Source organism: Rhinoderma darwinii, unplaced genomic scaffold, assembly GCF_050947455.1.
Source record: "Rhinoderma darwinii isolate aRhiDar2 unplaced genomic scaffold, aRhiDar2.hap1 Scaffold_533, whole genome shotgun sequence".
Taxonomy (NCBI): Eukaryota; Metazoa; Chordata; class Amphibia; order Anura; family Rhinodermatidae; genus Rhinoderma; species Rhinoderma darwinii.
The window spans coordinates 208951-228232 of NW_027464082.1; the positions used below are offsets into that span (position 1 = coordinate 208951).

Below are 19282 nucleotides of genomic sequence, written 5' to 3' on the forward strand. Positions count from 1 at the left end.
TCTTTAACTTACCTAAAAGGGAGGGCGGAGAGAAGACAAGGAAGGTGAATGAGGTGTTCCAATGTGAAATGCCGGAAACACAGAAACACAGACGACACACAACAAGAGGTGGCAATCTATTCATTAATTGCATTTAATCAATGAGCTCATTATCACTCATGCATTGTCCAACAGGTGTTGAAATAATGGGATTAAAAGGGGAGATCCCTTCAGAAAGACAGAAACAATAGCAAAGACAAAAAACACTTTTGGAATCTGCTTTTAGTCAACACATAAGGAAAGGGTGCACCGGTCCTGGAAATACTGCAATACCAGGTCAATGCGTGGAGTGGACAGAGCAAGCTCTATTTCCATCTCCCTGTTCTAAAAATCCATTTAATATATGGTCCCCAGATAGGGGACGTATCAGATATTAAACTGATAAGAACAGATACTACACTTGATCTTAGCCAAAAGGCCGAGAAGCGATAACCCGAACGGGCCGCGCGTTGCCCGAGCCTGCCCGATACTGCTGTTCAGCCCTTGCAGCGATTCAGCCTACTTCTAGGCAATTCCATGGGGCCCTGCAGGCTCACACACTCACAGCTACACGGGAGGTGAATAAAGGCCGGAGAGGAAGCCAGACAGGATTTGCTTCTTTTGCTTGCACCACAATGCAGTGCTGAAAGAGGAGGAATCTACATAAAAACGCCTTCCTGGCAACGCCCAAATGCCCTGCTGCCATGCAGATAAACACTGGCAGCGGCAGCAAGTGCATGCCCACAGCCACCCCTTGTTCCTTCACACCTTGTATCAGCTGTAATCCAGTCCAGTCCAGTGCTGCCTGCTGAGCAGCACTGACCAACACTGCCTGGGCCCAGGCTTTTATCTCTGAGGCCCCATTATGATGTCAGAAAGCTGGCTCTGGAATCCTGAGGGCTCCACTATGACACGTGCAAAGTTCCGTCTGAACTTTATATAAGACGGTGAGGCTCAGTCAGTCACTCAGTGTTGCCTGAGAGGGCAACACTGCAACAGCCGGCCGCCAGGCTGTCTTTTTTTTGCACAGCTAGTTGCCTCCAGGAGGCCACAAGAGGGAGACAAGGGACTGCAAAATGGAAAATAGGCATCCACCAACTTTACAGACAACTTCTCCTTGCTCCTACAACCTCCATCCTTGCACAGTTTGTTATTCTTCTAGGTAACATAGTAACAAATCCAAATTGCTGCTCTCTTTGTAGGCAAGCAAGGCTTTGTTGCAACTGCAATTCTTACTTCTTCTTGAAATGTAGGGACGACAGTACATTCCATCACATCCATCTAGTGTACACAGGTAGGTCCATTGTGGCGGGCAGGCGAGCGGGCGGGCTGCTTTATTGGCTGTTTGCTGTTCCCCTACTCCACTCCACTATTTGACTGTTGTGCTGCATCAATCAATCAATCAATCAATCAATCAATCAATCAATCAATCAATCAATCAGTGGCTGGCTCAGGTGCAGCTCTTTAACTTACCTAAAAGGGAGGGCGGAGAGAAGACAAGGAAGGTGAATGAGGTGTTCCAATGTGAAATGCCGGAAACACAGAAACACAGACGACACACAACAAGAGGTGGCAATCTATTCATTAATTGCATTTAATCAATGAGCTCATTATCACTCATGCATTGTCCAACAGGTGTTGAAATAATGGGATTAAAAGGGGAGATCCCTTCAGAAAGACAGAAACAATAGCAAAGACAAAAAAACACTTTTGGAATCTGCTTTTAGTCAACACATAAGGAAAGGGTGTACCGGTCCTGGAAATACTGCAATACCAGGTCAATGCGTGGAGTGGACAGAGCAAGCTCTATTTCCATCTCCCTGTTCTAAAAATCCATTTAATATATGGTCCCCAGATAGGGGACGTATCAGATATTAAACTGATAAGAACAGATACTACACTTGATCTTAGCCAAAAGGCCGAGAAGCGATAACCCGAACGGGCCGCGCGTTGCCCGAGCCTGCCCGATACTGCTGTTCAGCCCTTGCAGCGATTCAGCCTACTTCTAGGCAATTCCATGGGGCCCTGCAGGCTCACACACTCACAGCTACACGGGAGGTGAATAAAGGCCGGAGAGGAAGCCAGACAGGATTTGCTTCTTTTGCTTGCACCACAATGCAGTGCTGAAAGAGGAGGAATCTACATAAAAACGCCTTCCTGGCAACGCCCAAATGCCCTGCTGCCATGCAGATAAACACTGGCAGCGGCAGCAAGTGCATGCCCACAGCCACCCCTTGTTCCTTCACACCTTGTATCAGCTGTAATCCAGTCCAGTCCAGTGCTGCCTGCTGAGCAGCACTGACCAACACTGCCTGGGCCCAGGCTTTTATCTCTGAGGCCCCATTATGATGTCAGAAAGCTGGCTCTGGAATCCTGAGGGCTCCACTATGACACGTGCAAAGTTCCGTCTGAACTTTATATAAGACGGTGAGGCTCAGTCAGTCACTCAGTGTTGCCTGAGAGGGCAACACTGCAACAGCCGGCCGCCAGGCTGTCTTTTTTTTGCACAGCTAGTTGCCTCCAGGAGGCCACAAGAGGGAGACAAGGGACTGCAAAATGGAAAATAGGCATCCACCAACTTTACAGACAACTTCTCCTTGCTCCTACAACCTCCATCCTTGCACAGTTTGTTATTCTTCTAGGTAACATAGTAACAAATCCAAATTGCTGCTCTCTTTGTAGGCAAGCAAGGCTTTGTTGCAACTGCAATTCTTACTTCTTCTTGAAATGTAGGGACGACAGTACATTCCATCACATCCATCTAGTGTACACAGGTAGGTCCATTGTGGCGGGCAGGCGAGCGGGCGGGCTGCTTTATTGGCTGTTTGCTGTTCCCCTACTCCACTCCACTATTTGACTGTTGTGCTGCATCAATCAATCAATCAATCAATCAATCAATCAATCAATCAATCAGTGGCTGGCTCAGGTGCAGCTCTTTAACTTACCTAAAAGGGAGGGCGGAGAGAAGACAAGGAAGGTGAATGAGGTGTTCCAATGTGAAATGCCGGAAACACAGAAACACAGACGACACACAACAAGAGGTGGCAATCTATTCATTAATTGCATTTAATCAATGAGCTCATTATCACTCATGCATTGTCCAACAGGTGTTGAAATAATGGGATTAAAAGGGGAGATCCCTTCAGAAAGACAGAAACAATAGCAAAGACAAAAAACACTTTTGGAATCTGCTTTTAGTCAACACATAAGGAAAGGGTGCACCGGTCCTGGAAATACTGCAATACCAGGTCAATGCGTGGAGTGGACAGAGCAAGCTCTATTTCCATCTCCCTGTTCTAAAAATCCATTTAATATATGGTCCCCAGATAGGGGACGTATCAGATATTAAACTGATAAGAACAGATACTACACTTGATCTTAGCCAAAAGGCCGAGAAGCGATAACCCGAACGGGCCGCGCGTTGCCCGAGCCTGCCCGATACTGCTGTTCAGCCCTTGCAGCGATTCAGCCTACTTCTAGGCAATTCCATGGGGCCCTGCAGGCTCACACACTCACAGCTACACGGGAGGTGAATAAAGGCCGGAGAGGAAGCCAGACAGGATTTGCTTCTTTTGCTTGCACCACAATGCAGTGCTGAAAGAGGAGGAATCTACATAAAAACGCCTTCCTGGCAACGCCCAAATGCCCTGCTGCCATGCAGATAAACACTGGCAGCGGCAGCAAGTGCATGCCCACAGCCACCCCTTGTTCCTTCACACCTTGTATCAGCTGTAATCCAGTCCAGTCCAGTGCTGCCTGCTGAGCAGCACTGACCAACACTGCCTGGGCCCAGGCTTTTATCTCTGAGGCCCCATTATGATGTCAGAAAGCTGGCTCTGGAATCCTGAGGGCTCCACTATGACACGTGCAAAGTTCCGTCTGAACTTTATATAAGACGGTGAGGCTCAGTCAGTCACTCAGTGTTGCCTGAGAGGGCAATACTGCAACAGCCGGCCGCCAGGCTGTCTTTTTTTTGCACAGCTAGTTGCCTCCAGGAGGCCACAAGAGGGAGACAAGGGACTGCAAAATGGAAAATAGGCATCCACCAACTTTACAGACAACTTCTCCTTGCTCCTACAACCTCCATCCTTGCACAGTTTGTTATTCTTCTAGGTAACATAGTAACAAATCCAAATTGCTGCTCTCTTTGTAGGCAAGCAAGGCTTTGTTGCAACTGCAATTCTTACTTCTTCTTGAAATGTAGGGACGACAGTACATTCCATCACATCCATCTAGTGTACACAGGTAGGTCCATTGTGGCGGGCAGGCGAGCGGGCGGGCTGCTTTATTGGCTGTTTGCTGTTCCCCTACTCCACTCCACTATTTGACTGTTGTGCTGCATCAATCAATCAATCAATCAATCAATCAATCAATCAATCAGTGGCTGGCTCAGGTGCAGCTCTTTAACTTACCTAAAAGGGAGGGCGGAGAGAAGACAAGGAAGGTGAATGAGGTGTTCCAATGTGAAATGCCGGAAACACAGAAACACAGACGACACACAACAAGAGGTGGCAATCTATTCATTAATTGCATTTAATCAATGAGCTCATTATCACTCATGCATTGTCCAACAGGTGTTGAAATAATGGGATTAAAAGGGGAGATCCCTTCAGAAAGACAGAAACAATAGCAAAGACAAAAAACACTTTTGGAATCTGCTTTTAGTCAACACATAAGGAAAGGGTGCACCGGTCCTGGAAATACTGCAATACCAGGTCAATGCGTGGAGTGGACAGAGCAAGCTCTATTTCCATCTCCCTGTTCTAAAAATCCATTTAATATATGGTCCCCAGATAGGGGACGTATCAGATATTAAACTGATAAGAACAGATACTACACTTGATCTTAGCCAAAAGGCCGAGAAGCGATAACCCGAACGGGCCGCGCGTTGCCCGAGCCTGCCCGATACTGCTGTTCAGCCCTTGCAGCGATTCAGCCTACTTCTAGGCAATTCCATGGGGCCCTGCAGGCTCACACACTCACAGCTACACGGGAGGTGAATAAAGGCCGGAGAGGAAGCCAGACAGGATTTGCTTCTTTTGCTTGCACCACAATGCAGTGCTGAAAGAGGAGGAATCTACATAAAAACGCCTTCCTGGCAACGCCCAAATGCCCTGCTGCCATGCAGATAAACACTGGCAGCGGCAGCAAGTGCATGCCCACAGCCACCCCTTGTTCCTTCACACCTTGTATCAGCTGTAATCCAGTCCAGTCCAGTGCTGCCTGCTGAGCAGCACTGACCAACACTGCCTGGGCCCAGGCTTTTATCTCTGAGGCCCCATTATGATGTCAGAAAGCTGGCTCTGGAATCCTGAGGGCTCCACTATGACACGTGCAAAGTTCCGTCTGAACTTTATATAAGACGGTGAGGCTCAGTCAGTCACTCAGTGTTGCCTGAGAGGGCAACACTGCAACAGCCGGCCGCCAGGCTGTCTTTTTTTTGCACAGCTAGTTGCCTCCAGGAGGCCACAAGAGGGAGACAAGGGACTGCAAAATGGAAAATAGGCATCCACCAACTTTACAGACAACTTCTCCTTGCTCCTACAACCTCCATCCTTGCACAGTTTGTTATTCTTCTAGGTAACATAGTAACAAATCCAAATTGCTGCTCTCTTTGTAGGCAAGCAAGGCTTTGTTGCAACTGCAATTCTTACTTCTTCTTGAAATGTAGGGACGACAGTACATTCCATCACATCCATCTAGTGTACACAGGTAGGTCCATTGTGGCGGGCAGGCGAGCGGGCGGGCTGCTTTATTGGCTGTTTGCTGTTCCCCTACTCCACTCCACTATTTGACTGTTGTGCTGCATCAATCAATCAATCAATCAATCAATCAATCAATCAATCAATCAGTGGCTGGCTCAGGTGCAGCTCTTTAACTTACCTAAAAGGGAGGGCGGAGAGAAGACAAGGAAGGTGAATGAGGTGTTCCAATGTGAAATGCCGGAAACACAGAAACACAGACGACACACAACAAGAGGTGGCAATCTATTCATTAATTGCATTTAATCAATGAGCTCATTATCACTCATGCATTGTCCAACAGGTGTTGAAATAATGGGATTAAAAGGGGAGATCCCTTCAGAAAGACAGAAACAATAGCAAAGACAAAAAACACTTTTGGAATCTGCTTTTAGTCAACACATAAGGAAAGGGTGCACCGGTCCTGGAAATACTGCAATACCAGGTCAATGCGTGGAGTGGACAGAGCAAGCTCTATTTCCATCTCCCTGTTCTAAAAATCATTTAATATATGGTCCCCAGATAGGGGACGTATCAGATATTAAACTGATAAGAACAGATACTACACTTGATCTTAGCCAAAAGGCCGAGAAGCGATAACCCGAACGGGCCGCGCGTTGCCCGAGCCTGCCCGATACTGCTGTTCAGCCCTTGCAGCGATTCAGCCTACTTCTAGGCAATTCCATGGGGCCCTGCAGGCTCACACACTCACAGCTACACGGGAGGTGAATAAAGGCCGGAGAGGAAGCCAGACAGGATTTGCTTCTTTTGCTTGCACCACAATGCAGTGCTGAAAGAGGAGGAATCTACATAAAAACGCCTTCCTGGCAACGCCCAAATGCCCTGCTGCCATGCAGATAAACACTGGCAGCGGCAGCAAGTGCATGCCCACAGCCACCCCTTGTTCCTTCACACCTTGTATCAGCTGTAATCCAGTCCAGTCCAGTGCTGCCTGCTGAGCAGCACTGACCAACACTGCCTGGGCCCAGGCTTTTATCTCTGAGGCCCCATTATGATGTCAGAAAGCTGGCTCTGGAATCCTGAGGGCTCCACTATGACACGTGCAAAGTTCCGTCTGAACTTTATATAAGACGGTGAGGCTCAGTCAGTCACTCAGTGTTGCCTGAGAGGGCAACACTGCAACAGCCGGCCGCCAGGCTGTCTTTTTTTTGCACAGCTAGTTGCCTCCAGGAGGCCACAAGAGGGAGACAAGGGACTGCAAAATGGAAAATAGGCATCCACCAACTTTACAGACAACTTCTCCTTGCTCCTACAACCTCCATCCTTGCACAGTTTGTTATTCTTCTAGGTAACATAGTAACAAATCCAAATTGCTGCTCTCTTTGTAGGCAAGCAAGGCTTTGTTGCAACTGCAATTCTTACTTCTTCTTGAAATGTAGGGACGACAGTACATTCCATCACATCCATCTAGTGTACACAGGTAGGTCCATTGTGGCGGGCAGGCGAGCGGGCGGGCTGCTTTATTGGCTGTTTGCTGTTCCCCTACTCCACTCCACTATTTGACTGTTGTGCTGCATCAATCAATCAATCAATCAATCAATCAATCAATCAATCAATCAGTGGCTGGCTCAGGTGCAGCTCTTTAACTTACCTAAAAGGGAGGGCGGAGAGAAGACAAGGAAGGTGAATGAGGTGTTCCAATGTGAAATGCCGGAAACACAGAAACACAGACGACACACAACAAGAGGTGGCAATCTATTCATTAATTGCATTTAATCAATGAGCTCATTATCACTCATGCATTGTCCAACAGGTGTTGAAATAATGGGATTAAAAGGGGAGATCCCTTCAGAAAGACAGAAACAATAGCAAAGACAAAAAACACTTTTGGAATCTGCTTTTAGTCAACACATAAGGAAAGGGTGCACCGGTCCTGGAAATACTGCAATACCAGGTCAATGCGTGGAGTGGACAGAGCAAGCTCTATTTCCATCTCCCTGTTCTAAAAATCCATTTAATATATGGTCCCCAGATAGGGGACGTATCAGATATTAAACTGATAAGAACAGATACTACACTTGATCTTAGCCAAAAGGCCGAGAAGCGATAACCCGAACGGGCCGCGCGTTGCCCGAGCCTGCCCGATACTGCTGTTCAGCCCTTGCAGCGATTCAGCCTACTTCTAGGCAATTCCATGGGGCCCTGCAGGCTCACACACTCACAGCTACACGGGAGGTGAATAAAGGCCGGAGAGGAAGCCAGACAGGATTTGCTTCTTTTGCTTGCACCACAATGCAGTGCTGAAAGAGGAGGAATCTACATAAAAACGCCTTCCTGGCAACGCCCAAATGCCCTGCTGCCATGCAGATAAACACTGGCAGCGGCAGCAAGTGCATGCCCACAGCCACCCCTTGTTCCTTCACACCTTGTATCAGCTGTAATCCAGTCCAGTCCAGTGCTGCCTGCTGAGCAGCACTGACCAACACTGCCTGGGCCCAGGCTTTTATCTCTGAGGCCCCATTATGATGTCAGAAAGCTGGCTCTGGAATCCTGAGGGCTCCACTATGACACGTGCAAAGTTCCGTCTGAACTTTATATAAGACGGTGAGGCTCAGTCAGTCACTCAGTGTTGCCTGAGAGGGCAACACTGCAACAGCCGGCCGCCAGGCTGTCTTTTTTTTGCACAGCTAGTTGCCTCCAGGAGGCCACAAGAGGGAGACAAGGGACTGCAAAATGGAAAATAGGCATCCACCAACTTTACAGACAACTTCTCCTTGCTCCTACAACCTCCATCCTTGCACAGTTTGTTATTCTTCTAGGTAACATAGTAACAAATCCAAATTGCTGCTCTCTTTGTAGGCAAGCAAGGCTTTGTTGCAACTGCAATTCTTACTTCTTCTTGAAATGTAGGGACGACAGTACATTCCATCACATCCATCTAGTGTACACAGGTAGGTCCATTGTGGCGGGCAGGCGAGCGGGCGGGCTGCTTTATTGGCTGTTTGCTGTTCCCCTACTCCACTCCACTATTTGACTGTTGTGCTGCATCAATCAATCAATCAATCAATCAATCAATCAATCAATCAATCAATCAATCAATCAATCAATCAGTGGCTGGCTCAGGTGCAGCTCTTTAACTTACCTAAAAGGGAGGGCGGAGAGAAGACAAGGAAGGTGAATGAGGTGTTCCAATGTGAAATGCCGGAAACACAGAAACACAGACGACACACAACAAGAGGTGGCAATCTATTCATTAATTGCATTTAATCAATGAGCTCATTATCACTCATGCATTGTCCAACAGGTGTTGAAATAATGGGATTAAAAGGGGAGATCCCTTCAGAAAGACAGAAACAATAGCAAAGACAAAAAACACTTTTGGAATCTGCTTTTAGTCAACACATAAGGAAAGGGTGCACCGGTCCTGGAAATACTGCAATACCAGGTCAATGCGTGGAGTGGACAGAGCAAGCTCTATTTCCATCTCCCTGTTCTAAAAATCCATTTAATATATGGTCCCCAGATAGGGGACGTATCAGATATTAAACTGATAAGAACAGATACTACACTTGATCTTAGCCAAAAGGCCGAGAAGCGATAACCCGAACGGGCCGCGCGTTGCCCGAGCCTGCCCGATACTGCTGTTCAGCCCTTGCAGCGATTCAGCCTACTTCTAGGCAATTCCATGGGGCCCTGCAGGCTCACACACTCACAGCTACACGGGAGGTGAATAAAGGCCGGAGAGGAAGCCAGACAGGATTTGCTTCTTTTGCTTGCACCACAATGCAGTGCTGAAAGAGGAGGAATCTACATAAAAACGCCTTCCTGGCAACGCCCAAATGCCCTGCTGCCATGCAGATAAACACTGGCAGCGGCAGCAAGTGCATGCCCACAGCCACCCCTTGTTCCTTCACACCTTGTATCAGCTGTAATCCAGTCCAGTCCAGTGCTGCCTGCTGAGCAGCACTGACCAACACTGCCTGGGCCCAGGCTTTTATCTCTGAGGCCCCATTATGATGTCAGAAAGCTGGCTCTGGAATCCTGAGGGCTCCACTATGACACGTGCAAAGTTCCGTCTGAACTTTATATAAGACGGTGAGGCTCAGTCAGTCACTCAGTGTTGCCTGAGAGGGCAACACTGCAACAGCCGGCCGCCAGGCTGTCTTTTTTTTGCACAGCTAGTTGCCTCCAGGAGGCCACAAGAGGGAGACAAGGGACTGCAAAATGGAAAATAGGCATCCACCAACTTTACAGACAACTTCTCCTTGCTCCTACAACCTCCATCCTTGCACAGTTTGTTATTCTTCTAGGTAACATAGTAACAAATCCAAATTGCTGCTCTCTTTGTAGGCAAGCAAGGCTTTGTTGCAACTGCAATTCTTACTTCTTCTTGAAATGTAGGGACGACAGTACATTCCATCACATCCATCTAGTGTACACAGGTAGGTCCATTGTGGCGGGCAGGCGAGCGGGCGGGCTGCTTTATTGGCTGTTTGCTGTTCCCCTACTCCACTCCACTATTTGACTGTTGTGCTGCATCAATCAATCAATCAATCAATCAATCAATCAATCAATCAATCAGTGGCTGGCTCAGGTGCAGCTCTTTAACTTACCTAAAAGGGAGGGCGGAGAGAAGACAAGGAAGGTGAATGAGGTGTTCCAATGTGAAATGCCGGAAACACAGAAACACAGACGACACACAACAAGAGGTGGCAATCTATTCATTAATTGCATTTAATCAATGAGCTCATTATCACTCATGCATTGTCCAACAGGTGTTGAAATAATGGGATTAAAAGGGGAGATCCCTTCAGAAAGACAGAAACAATAGCAAAGACAAAAAACACTTTTGGAATCTGCTTTTAGTCAACACATAAGGAAAGGGTGCACCGGTCCTGGAAATACTGCAATACCAGGTCAATGCGTGGAGTGGACAGAGCAAGCTCTATTTCCATCTCCCTGTTCTAAAAATCCATTTAATATATGGTCCCCAGATAGGGGACGTATCAGATATTAAACTGATAAGAACAGATACTACACTTGATCTTAGCCAAAAGGCCGAGAAGCGATAACCCGAACGGGCCGCGCGTTGCCCGAGCCTGCCCGATACTGCTGTTCAGCCCTTGCAGCGATTCAGCCTACTTCTAGGCAATTCCATGGGGCCCTGCAGGCTCACACACTCACAGCTACACGGGAGGTGAATAAAGGCCGGAGAGGAAGCCAGACAGGATTTGCTTCTTTTGCTTGCACCACAATGCAGTGCTGAAAGAGGAGGAATCTACATAAAAACGCCTTCCTGGCAACGCCCAAATGCCCTGCTGCCATGCAGATAAACACTGGCAGCGGCAGCAAGTGCATGCCCACAGCCACCCCTTGTTCCTTCACACCTTGTATCAGCTGTAATCCAGTCCAGTCCAGTGCTGCCTGCTGAGCAGCACTGACCAACACTGCCTGGGCCCAGGCTTTTATCTCTGAGGCCCCATTATGATGTCAGAAAGCTGGCTCTGGAATCCTGAGGGCTCCACTATGACACGTGCAAAGTTCCGTCTGAACTTTATATAAGACGGTGAGGCTCAGTCAGTCACTCAGTGTTGCCTGAGAGGGCAACACTGCAACAGCCGGCCGCCAGGCTGTCTTTTTTTTGCACAGCTAGTTGCCTCCAGGAGGCCACAAGAGGGAGACAAGGGACTGCAAAATGGAAAATAGGCATCCACCAACTTTACAGACAACTTCTCCTTGCTCCTACAACCTCCATCCTTGCACAGTTTGTTATTCTTCTAGGTAACATAGTAACAAATCCAAATTGCTGCTCTCTTTGTAGGCAAGCAAGGCTTTGTTGCAACTGCAATTCTTACTTCTTCTTGAAATGTAGGGACGACAGTACATTCCATCACATCCATCTAGTGTACACAGGTAGGTCCATTGTGGCGGGCAGGCGAGCGGGCGGGCTGCTTTATTGGCTGTTTGCTGTTCCCCTACTCCACTCCACTATTTGACTGTTGTGCTGCATCAATCAATCAATCAATCAATCAATCAATCAATCAATCAATCAATCAATCAATCAATCAATCAGTGGCTGGCTCAGGTGCAGCTCTTTAACTTACCTAAAAGGGAGGGCGGAGAGAAGACAAGGAAGGTGAATGAGGTGTTCCAATGTGAAATGCCGGAAACACAGAAACACAGACGACACACAACAAGAGGTGGCAATCTATTCATTAATTGCATTTAATCAATGAGCTCATTATCACTCATGCATTGTCCAACAGGTGTTGAAATAATGGGATTAAAAGGGGAGATCCCTTCAGAAAGACAGAAACAATAGCAAAGACAAAAAACACTTTTGGAATCTGCTTTTAGTCAACACATAAGGAAAGGGTGCACCGGTCCTGGAAATACTGCAATACCAGGTCAATGCGTGGAGTGGACAGAGCAAGCTCTATTTCCATCTCCCTGTTCTAAAAATCCATTTAATATATGGTCCCCAGATAGGGGACGTATCAGATATTAAACTGATAAGAACAGATACTACACTTGATCTTAGCCAAAAGGCCGAGAAGCGATAACCCGAACGGGCCGCGCGTTGCCCGAGCCTGCCCGATACTGCTGTTCAGCCCTTGCAGCGATTCAGCCTACTTCTAGGCAATTCCATGGGGCCCTGCAGGCTCACACACTCACAGCTACACGGGAGGTGAATAAAGGCCGGAGAGGAAGCCAGACAGGATTTGCTTCTTTTGCTTGCACCACAATGCAGTGCTGAAAGAGGAGGAATCTACATAAAAACGCCTTCCTGGCAACGCCCAAATGCCCTGCTGCCATGCAGATAAACACTGGCAGCGGCAGCAAGTGCATGCCCACAGCCACCCCTTGTTCCTTCACACCTTGTATCAGCTGTAATCCAGTCCAGTCCAGTGCTGCCTGCTGAGCAGCACTGACCAACACTGCCTGGGCCCAGGCTTTTATCTCTGAGGCCCCATTATGATGTCAGAAAGCTGGCTCTGGAATCCTGAGGGCTCCACTATGACACGTGCAAAGTTCCGTCTGAACTTTATATAAGACGGTGAGGCTCAGTCAGTCACTCAGTGTTGCCTGAGAGGGCAACACTGCAACAGCCGGCCGCCAGGCTGTCTTTTTTTTGCACAGCTAGTTGCCTCCAGGAGGCCACAAGAGGGAGACAAGGGACTGCAAAATGGAAAATAGGCATCCACCAACTTTACAGACAACTTCTCCTTGCTCCTACAACCTCCATCCTTGCACAGTTTGTTATTCTTCTAGGTAACATAGTAACAAATCCAAATTGCTGCTCTCTTTGTAGGCAAGCAAGGCTTTGTTGCAACTGCAATTCTTACTTCTTCTTGAAATGTAGGGACGACAGTACATTCCATCACATCCATCTAGTGTACACAGGTAGGTCCATTGTGGCGGGCAGGCGAGCGGGCGGGCTGCTTTATTGGCTGTTTGCTGTTCCCCTACTCCACTCCACTATTTGACTGTTGTGCTGCATCAATCAATCAATCAATCAATCAATCAATCAATCAATCAATCAATCAAGTGGCTGGCTCAGGTGCAGCTCTTTAACTTACCTAAAAGGGAGGGCGGAGAGAAGACAAGGAAGGTGAATGAGGTGTTCCAATGTGAAATGCCGGAAACACAGAAACACAGACGACACACAACAAGAGGTGGCAATCTATTCATTAATTGCATTTAATCAATGAGCTCATTATCACTCATGCATTGTCCAACAGGTGTTGAAATAATGGGATTAAAAGGGGAGATCCCTTCAGAAAGACAGAAACAATAGCAAAGACAAAAAACACTTTTGGAATCTGCTTTTAGTCAACACATAAGGAAAGGGTGCACCGGTCCTGGAAATACTGCAATACCAGGTCAATGCGTGGAGTGGACAGAGCAAGCTCTATTTCCATCTCCCTGTTCTAAAAATCCATTTAATATATGGTCCCCAGATAGGGGACGTATCAGATATTAAACTGATAAGAACAGATACTACACTTGATCTTAGCCAAAAGGCCGAGAAGCGATAACCCGAACGGGCCGCGCGTTGCCCGAGCCTGCCCGATACTGCTGTTCAGCCCTTGCAGCGATTCAGCCTACTTCTAGGCAATTCCATGGGGCCCTGCAGGCTCACACACTCACAGCTACACGGGAGGTGAATAAAGGCCGGAGAGGAAGCCAGACAGGATTTGCTTCTTTTGCTTGCACCACAATGCAGTGCTGAAAGAGGAGGAATCTACATAAAAACGCCTTCCTGGCAACGCCCAAATGCCCTGCTGCCATGCAGATAAACACTGGCAGCGGCAGCAAGTGCATGCCCACAGCCACCCCTTGTTCCTTCACACCTTGTATCAGCTGTAATCCAGTCCAGTCCAGTGCTGCCTGCTGAGCAGCACTGACCAACACTGCCTGGGCCCAGGCTTTTATCTCTGAGGCCCCATTATGATGTCAGAAAGCTGGCTCTGGAATCCTGAGGGCTCCACTATGACACGTGCAAAGTTCCGTCTGAACTTTATATAAGACGGTGAGGCTCAGTCAGTCACTCAGTGTTGCCTGAGAGGGCAACACTGCAACAGCCGGCCGCCAGGCTGTCTTTTTTTTGCACAGCTAGTTGCCTCCAGGAGGCCACAAGAGGGAGACAAGGGACTGCAAAATGGAAAATAGGCATCCACCAACTTTACAGACAACTTCTCCTTGCTCCTACAACCTCCATCCTTGCACAGTTTGTTATTCTTCTAGGTAACATAGTAACAAATCCAAATTGCTGCTCTCTTTGTAGGCAAGCAAGGCTTTGTTGCAACTGCAATTCTTACTTCTTCTTGAAATGTAGGGACGACAGTACATTCCATCACATCCATCTAGTGTACACAGGTAGGTCCATTGTGGCGGGCAGGCGAGCGGGCGGGCTGCTTTATTGGCTGTTTGCTGTTCCCCTACTCCACTCCACTATTTGACTGTTGTGCTGCATCAATCAATCAATCAATCAATCAATCAATCAATCAATCAGTGGCTGGCTCAGGTGCAGCTCTTTACTTACCTAAAAGGGAGGGCGGAGAGAAGACAAGGAAGGTGAATGAGGTGTTCCAATGTGAAATGCCGGAAACACAGAAACACAGACGACACACAACAAGAGGTGGCAATCTATTCATTAATTGCATTTAATCAATGAGCTCATTATCACTCATGCATTGTCCAACAGGTGTTGAAATAATGGGATTAAAAGGGGAGATCCCTTCAGAAAGACAGAAACAATAGCAAAGACAAAAAACACTTTTGGAATCTGCTTTTAGTCAACACATAAGGAAAGGGTGCACCGGTCCTGGAAATACTGCAATACCAGGTCAATGCGTGGAGTGGACAGAGCAAGCTCTATTTCCATCTCCCTGTTCTAAAAATCCATTTAATATATGGTCCCCAGATAGGGGACGTATCAGATATTAAACTGATAAGAACAGATACTACACTTGATCTTAGCCAAAAGGCCGAGAAGCGATAACCCGAACGGGCCGCGCGTTGCCCGAGCCTGCCCGATACTGCTGTTCAGCCCTTGCAGCGATTCAGCCTACTTCTAGGCAATTCCATGGGGCCCTGCAGGCTCACACACTCACAGCTACACGGGAGGTGAATAAAGGCCGGAGAGGAAGCCAGACAGGATTTGCTTCTTTTGCTTGCACCACAATGCAGTGCTGAAAGAGGAGGAATCTACATAAAAACGCCTTCCTGGCAACGCCCAAATGCCCTGCTGCCATGCAGATAAACACTGGCAGCGGCAGCAAGTGCATGCCCACAGCCACCCCTTGTTCCTTCACACCTTGTATCAGCTGTAATCCAGTCCAGTCCAGTGCTGCCTGCTGAGCAGCACTGACCAACACTGCCTGGGCCCAGGCTTTTATCTCTGAGGCCCCATTATGATGTCAGAAAGCTGGCTCTGGAATCCTGAGGGCTCCACTATGACACGTGCAAAGTTCCGTCTGAACTTTATATAAGACGGTGAGGCTCAGTCAGTCACTCAGTGTTGCCTGAGAGGGCAACACTGCAACAGCCGGCCGCCAGGCTGTCTTTTTTTTGCACAGCTAGTTGCCTCCAGGAGGCCACAAGAGGGAGACAAGGGACTGCAAAATGGAAAATAGGCATCCACCAACTTTACAGACAACTTCTCCTTGCTCCTACAACCTCCATCCTTGCACAGTTTGTTATTCTTCTAGGTAACATAGTAACAAATCCAAATTGCTGCTCTCTTTGTAGGCAAGCAAGGCTTTGTTGCAACTGCAATTCTTACTTCTTCTTGAAATGTAGGGACGACAGTACATTCCATCACATCCATCTAGTGTACACAGGTAGGTCCATTGTGGCGGGCAGGCGAGCGGGCGGGCTGCTTTATTGGCTGTTTGCTGTTCCCCTACTCCACTCCACTATTTGACTGTTGTGCTGCATCAATCAATCAATCAATCAATCAATCAATCAATCAATCAATCAATCAATCAGTGGCTGGCTCAGGTGCAGCTCTTTAACTTACCTAAAAGGGAGGGCGGAGAGAAGACAAGGAAGGTGAATGAGGTGTTCCAATGTGAAATGCCGGAAACACAGAAACACAGACGACACACAACAAGAGGTGGCAATCTATTCATTAATTGCATTTAATCAATGAGCTCATTATCACTCATGCCATTGTCCAACAGGTGTTGAAATAATGGGATTAAAAGGGGAGATCCCTTCAGAAAGACAGAAACAATAGCAAAGACAAAAAACACTTTTGGAATCTGCTTTTAGTCAACACATAAGGAAAGGGTGCACCGGTCCTGGAAATACTGCAATACCAGGTCAATGCGTGGAGTGGACAGAGCAAGCTCTATTTCCATCTCCCTGTTCTAAAAATCCATTTAATATATGGTCCCAGATAGGGGACGTATCAGATATTAAACTGATAAGAACAGATACTACACTTGATCTTAGCCAAAAGGCCGAGAAGCGATAACCCGAACGGGCCGCGCGTTGCCCGAGCCTGCCCGATACTGCTGTTCAGCCCTTGCAGCGATTCAGCCTACTTCTAGGCAATTCCATGGGGCCCTGCAGGCTCACACACTCACAGCTACACGGGAGGTGAATAAAGGCCGGAGAGGAAGCCAGACAGGATTTGCTTCTTTTGCTTGCACCACAATGCAGTGCTGAAAGAGGAGGAATCTACATAAAAACGCCTTCCTGGCAACGCCCAAATGCCCTGCTGCCATGCAGATAAACACTGGCAGCGGCAGCAAGTGCATGCCCACAGCCACCCCTTGTTCCTTCACACCTTGTATCAGCTGTAATCCAGTCCAGTCCAGTGCTGCCTGCTGAGCAGCACTGACCAACACTGCCTGGGCCCAGGCTTTTATCTCTGAGGCCCCATTATGATGTCAGAAAGCTGGCTCTGGAATCCTGAGGGCTCCACTATGACACGTGCAAAGTTCCGTCTGAACTTTATATAAGACGGTGAGGCTCAGTCAGTCACTCAGTGTTGCCTGAGAGGGCAACACTGCAACAGCCGGCCGCCAGGCTGTCTTTTTTTTGCACAGCTAGTTGCCTCCAGGAGGCCACAAGAGGGAGACAAGGGACTGCAAAATGGAAAATAGGCATCCACCAACTTTACAGACAACTTCTCCTTGCTCCTACAACCTCCATCCTTGCACAGTTTGTTATTCTTCTAGGTAACATAGTAACAAATCCAAATTGCTGCTCTCTTTGTAGGCAAGCAAGGCTTTGTTGCAACTGCAATTCTTACTTCTTCTTGAAATGTAGGGACGACAGTACATTCCATCACATCCATCTAGTGTACACAGGTAGGTCCATTGTGGCGGGCAGGCGAGCGGGCGGGCTGCTTTATTGGCTGTTTGCTGTTCCCCTACTCCACTCCACTATTTGACTGTTGTGCTGCATCAATCAATCAATCAATCAATCAATCAATCAATCAATCAATCAATCAATCAGTGGCTGGCTCAGGTGCAGCTCTTTAACTTACCTAAAAGGGAGGGCGGAGAGAGACAAGGAAGGTGAATGAGGTGTTCCAATGTGAAATGCCGGAAACACAGAAACACAGACGACACACAACAAGAGGTGGCAATCTATTCATTAATTGCATTTAATCAATGAGCTCATTATCACTCATGCATTGTCCAACAGGTGTTGAAATAATGGGATTAAAAGGGGAGATCCCTTCAGAAAGACAGAAACAATAGCAAAGACAAAAAACACTTTTGGAATCTGCTTTTAGTCAACACATAAGGAAAGGGTGCACCGTCCTGGAAATACTGCAATACCAGGTCAATGCGTGGAGTGGACAGAGCAAGCTCTATTTCCATCTCCCTGTTCTAAAAATCCATTTAATATATGGTCCCCAGATAGGGGACGTATCAGATATTAAACTGATAAGAACAGATACTACACTTGATCTTAGCCAAAAGGCCGAGAAGCGATAACCCGAACGGGCCGCGCGTTGCCCGAGCCTGCCCGATACTGCTGTTCAGCCCTTGCAGCGATTCAGCCTACTTCTAGGCAATTCCATGGGGCCCTGCAGGCTCACACACTCACAGCTACACGGGAGGTGAATAAAGGCCGGAGAGGAAGCCAGACAGGATTTGCTTCTTTTGCTTGCACCACAATGCAGTGCTGAAAGAGGAGGAATCTACATAAAAACGCCTTCCTGGCAACGCCCAAATGCCCTGCTGCCATGCAGATAAACACTGGCAGCGGCAGCAAGTGCATGCCCACAGCCACCCCTTGTTCCTTCACACCTTGTATCAGCTGTAATCCAGTCCAGTCCAGTGCTGCCTGCTGAGCAGCACTGACCAACACTGCCTGGGCCCAGGCTTTTATCTCTGAGGCCCCATTATGATGTCAGAAAGCTGGCTCTGGAATCCTGAGGGCTCCACTATGACACGTGCAAAGTTCCGTCTGAACTTTATATAAGACGGTGAGGCTCAGTCAGTCACTCAGTGTTGCCTGAGAGGGCAACACTGCAACAGCCGGCCGCCAGGCTGTCTTTTTTTTGCACAGCTAGTTGCCTCCAGGAGGCCACAAGAGGGAGACAAGGGACTGCAAAATGGAAAATAGGCATCCACCAACTTTACAGACAACTTCTCCTTGCTCCTACAACCTCCATCCTTGCACAGTTTGTTATTCTTCTAGGTAACATAGTAACAAATCCAAATTGCTGCTCTCTTTGTAGGCAAGCAAGGCTTTGTTGCAACTGCAATTCTTACTTCTTCTTGAAATGTAGGGACGACAGTACATTCCATCACATCCATCTAGTGTACACAGGTAGGTCCATTGTGGCGGGCAGGCGAGCGGGCGGGCTGCTTTATTGGCTGTTTGCTGTTCCCCTACTCCACTCCACTATTTGACTGTTGTGCTGCATCAATCAATCAATCAATCAATCAATCAATCAATCAATCAATCAATCAATCAATCAATCAATCAATCAGTGGCTGGCTCAGGTGCAGCTCTTTAACTTACCTAAAAGGGAGGGCGGAGAGAAGACAAGGAAGGTGAATGAGGTGTTCCAATGTGAAATGCCGGAA

The 19282-nt window shown here is 47.8% G+C and overlaps 13 non-coding genes across 13 annotated transcripts; all 13 read right to left on the reverse strand.

The window, feature by feature from the left end:
* Window positions 1–278: 278 nt before the first annotated feature.
* Window positions 279–469, reverse strand: LOC142722233 (U2 spliceosomal RNA). Its single transcript, XR_012874551.1, has one exon. It is a non-coding gene; the product is annotated as a U2 spliceosomal RNA (small nuclear RNA).
* Window positions 470–1758: 1289 nt separating this feature from the next.
* On the reverse strand, window positions 1759–1949 carry LOC142722321 (U2 spliceosomal RNA). Its single transcript, XR_012874636.1, has one exon. It is a non-coding gene; the product is annotated as a U2 spliceosomal RNA (small nuclear RNA).
* Window positions 1950–3229: 1280 nt separating this feature from the next.
* On the reverse strand, window positions 3230–3420 carry LOC142722235 (U2 spliceosomal RNA). Its single transcript, XR_012874552.1, has one exon. It is a non-coding gene; the product is annotated as a U2 spliceosomal RNA (small nuclear RNA).
* A 1276-nt stretch (window positions 3421–4696) lies between these two features.
* On the reverse strand, window positions 4697–4887 carry LOC142722236 (U2 spliceosomal RNA). The gene has a single exon (XR_012874553.1). It is a non-coding gene; the product is annotated as a U2 spliceosomal RNA (small nuclear RNA).
* Window positions 4888–6167: 1280 nt separating this feature from the next.
* On the reverse strand, window positions 6168–6357 carry LOC142722323 (U2 spliceosomal RNA). Its single transcript, XR_012874637.1, has one exon. It is a non-coding gene; the product is annotated as a U2 spliceosomal RNA (small nuclear RNA).
* Window positions 6358–7637: 1280 nt separating this feature from the next.
* LOC142722237 (U2 spliceosomal RNA) lies at window positions 7638–7828 on the reverse strand. Its single transcript, XR_012874554.1, has one exon. It is a non-coding gene; the product is annotated as a U2 spliceosomal RNA (small nuclear RNA).
* Window positions 7829–9128: 1300 nt separating this feature from the next.
* Window positions 9129–9319, reverse strand: LOC142722238 (U2 spliceosomal RNA). Its single transcript, XR_012874555.1, has one exon. It is a non-coding gene; the product is annotated as a U2 spliceosomal RNA (small nuclear RNA).
* A 1280-nt stretch (window positions 9320–10599) lies between these two features.
* LOC142722239 (U2 spliceosomal RNA) lies at window positions 10600–10790 on the reverse strand. The gene has a single exon (XR_012874557.1). It is a non-coding gene; the product is annotated as a U2 spliceosomal RNA (small nuclear RNA).
* A 1300-nt stretch (window positions 10791–12090) lies between these two features.
* LOC142722241 (U2 spliceosomal RNA) lies at window positions 12091–12281 on the reverse strand. The gene has a single exon (XR_012874559.1). It is a non-coding gene; the product is annotated as a U2 spliceosomal RNA (small nuclear RNA).
* A 1285-nt stretch (window positions 12282–13566) lies between these two features.
* On the reverse strand, window positions 13567–13757 carry LOC142722242 (U2 spliceosomal RNA). Its single transcript, XR_012874560.1, has one exon. It is a non-coding gene; the product is annotated as a U2 spliceosomal RNA (small nuclear RNA).
* Window positions 13758–15032: 1275 nt separating this feature from the next.
* LOC142722243 (U2 spliceosomal RNA) lies at window positions 15033–15223 on the reverse strand. Its single transcript, XR_012874561.1, has one exon. It is a non-coding gene; the product is annotated as a U2 spliceosomal RNA (small nuclear RNA).
* A 1289-nt stretch (window positions 15224–16512) lies between these two features.
* LOC142722327 (U2 spliceosomal RNA) lies at window positions 16513–16702 on the reverse strand. Its single transcript, XR_012874641.1, has one exon. It is a non-coding gene; the product is annotated as a U2 spliceosomal RNA (small nuclear RNA).
* A 1287-nt stretch (window positions 16703–17989) lies between these two features.
* On the reverse strand, window positions 17990–18179 carry LOC142722318 (U2 spliceosomal RNA). Its single transcript, XR_012874633.1, has one exon. It is a non-coding gene; the product is annotated as a U2 spliceosomal RNA (small nuclear RNA).
* Between the last annotated feature and the right edge of the window lie 1103 nt (window positions 18180–19282).